Consider the following 3226-nt stretch of genomic DNA (forward strand, 5'->3'; position numbering starts at 1 on the left):
AATATATCAATCTTTATGTCTCGACCATTTCGAGACTCCTCATCATGTCCGTGATCACATCCGGGACTCCGAACAACCTTCGGTACATCAAAACATATAAACTCATAATATAACTGTCATCGTAACGTTAAGCATGCGGACCCTACGGGTTCGAGAACTATGTAGACATGACCGAGACACCTCTCCGGTCAATAACCAATAGCGGAACCTGGATGCTCATATTGGTTCCTACATATTCTACGAAGATCTTTATCGGTCAAACCGCATAACAACATACGTTGTTCCCTTTGTCATCGGTATGTTACTTGCCCGAGATTCGATCGTCGGTATCTCGATACCTAGTTCAATCTCGTTACTGGCAAGTCTCTTTACTCGTTCCGTAATACATCATCCCGCAACTAACTCATTAGTTACAATGCTTGCAAGGCTTATAGTGATGTGCATTACCGAGTGGGCCCAAAGATACCTCTCCGACAATCGGAGTGACAAATCCTAATCTCGAAATACGCCAACCCAACAAGTACCTTTGGAGACACCTGTAGAGCACCTTTATAATCACCCAGTTATGTTGTGACGTTTGGTAGCACACAAAGTGTTCCTCCGGTAAACGGGAGTTGCATAATCTCATAGTCATAGGAACATGTATAAGTCATGAAGAAAGCAATAGCAACATACTAAACGATCAAGTGCTAAGCTAACATAATGGGTCAAGTCAATCACGTCATTCTCCTAATGAGGTGATCCCGTTAATAAAATGACAACCCATGTCAATGGCTAGGAAACTTAACCATCTTTGATCAACGAGCTAGTCAAGTAGAGGCATACTAGTGACACTTTGTTTGTCTATGTATTCACACATGTATTATGTTTCCGGTTAATACAATTCTAGCATGAATAATAAACATTTATCATGATATAAGGAAATAAATAATAACTTTATTATTGCCTCTAGGGCATATTTCCTTCAGGAGGCCCAACAAGTCTACAAGAAGAAGGTTGTGTAGTAGACATTACTGGGCCTCATAGGTTCCTTCCCTTAAGCGCGCAACCCCTTAGGTTTTCGTTCACTTTATCGCGAGTCATATCACATCCGACTCGGCTGGTCGGTAGTGGCCTCTAGCAAAGCGTGCCGACTCCAGGTGTCCAATGAAGCTGGTTAGGCGAACCCGTACATCATACTTCTGTTCCCTTTGCCACACGATATATGTTGTCGGGCTCAAGGCGAGCCTATCATCCTTGTGCTAGCCCGGCCCCTTTCTCGTTCTAGTGATGTCGACCACAAACCGGATTATCTCATAATCCTAATCGCATGGCCATGCTTATCTTGGTCGGATCACACGAGGTGCCCAGAGTATATCTCTCCTGATCAGAAGGGCAAATCTCATCTTGCTCGACCATGTCTCGTAGCATGGGTCTGGACAAGCCCGAAACCCACCTTTGTAACTACCCAGTAACGGAGTAGCGTTTGGTTGGCCCAAAGCAAGTCTGTCACCATCCCGAGTACATGCGCCAGTTCAGGTCTTAGGACATAGAACGTATGTTGTACTAGAGACTCACAGATGACATATCGCTGCGTCTCATAGTTGGGTCTGTCCGACTCGGACCTTATCTCAACTCGGATCCAACTACGTCGAATCCGACCAGATCCTTCCGAGTCCATATTATCCGGTTAGCATCCAATGCTCCATGGCTAGTGAGACCAAGCCATCGACCGTGTCATATGCTAGTCTAGTCGGCTGCGCGTCCACAAACCCTTTCGACTAGAGACCTTTTAGGACGTTCATCATACAATGCATAGTCCCACAAACAAGTCACGTGTACTTGCTAATACACATCATTGATAATGTCCAAGGACTATCTTTATTCATAAACACATAGGAAGTATCATCATACATGATTGCCTCTAGGGCATATCTCCAACAAGGACCAAGTGAATACAATTTCAAGTAAAAGGAGCCAGAGTAGAGACTACATATGTGATTTCACAATTCACTCTCAATATCCTCTAGTAGCTAGCGGTATGTTTCTTTTTTGAAAATTCAAAGGAGGATTATTCTCTTGTTATGTGAAAAAACATAAAAAAAGGGGAGCCCGACGCATGTAGCTCCCGCTTGCGCAGGGTCCGGGGAAGGATCTGACCACTTTGGGTCTATTGTACGTAGTCTTTCCCTACATTTTTGTAAGAGGTTGTTTCCAGGACTTAAACTTGTGACCTCATGATAACAAGGCAGCAACTTTACCACTGCGCCAAGGCTCCCATTCTATGTAAAAAAGCATTAGAGAATAAATTATTATTTTTGATCAAAAAGGGTTTCCCGTCCTAGTATTTTATAAAAAAGAGAGGTAACGAAACACAAAATGACTGTTCACAGGTCTCGGGCTAAACCAAAGTACCCAAGCCAAAAAAGTTTTAGCAGGACAACCAACAACACGAGCAAAAAGAAAGTTCAGCAATAGGAGCTATCTCAGATAGAAGCTCTATTGAACAATCCTTGGGCCCACCTTATTCCTCGTCTCCACGCGATCCTCATGAGTTCTCCTCTTCCTCGATCCAGTAGTACAAGCATCCCTTTAGTAAGCTTGATTGAGTACTAGAGAATAATCTAGATATGTTAACATAAGTTATAATTAAAAATATTGATATGTCAACAACCTCCAGTTTCATAACTCCTCTACTTCTCGTTTGTCGAACACAAACCCAATCTCATGAACATACAAAAAAAAGAGTACTCACTCTGTAAACTAATATAAGAGCGTTTCAATCACTAAAATATTAATCTAAACACTCATATAAGTTTACGGAGGGAGTACATGATAGTACGTACTCCCTCCGACCGAAAATACTTGTCATCAAAATGAATTAAAGGGGGTGTATCTAGACGTATTTTAGTTCTAGATACATCCATTTTTATCCATTTTGATGACAAGTATTTTCGGACGGGAGGGAGTACTTCACAAGATCTATAAAAATATCGAGCAACTTTGCTGTTTTGTTCACTCCTTTGCACTTCCACAAATTAATTCCCCCCCTTTTGCCCTAAAAAAGAAAAAAAAACCTCCAGCGCCCATCTACTCCACACGGAAAAACCACCGGCCCCGTCCGTCCGATCGGGTACAGTAGTACCGCGACCATCGTCAACCGGCACGGCCCGGCAGGCGCCACCCGCCGCTAGCCTCGCCTGCCCCCCACGTGCCGCCCGTGCGGCCACCCATCAATCCCATTCCC

The sequence above is a fragment of the Triticum aestivum genome, chromosome 2D (assembly GCF_018294505.1).
Source record: "Triticum aestivum cultivar Chinese Spring chromosome 2D, IWGSC CS RefSeq v2.1, whole genome shotgun sequence".
In the NCBI taxonomy this organism is placed as follows: Eukaryota; Viridiplantae; Streptophyta; class Magnoliopsida; order Poales; family Poaceae; genus Triticum; species Triticum aestivum.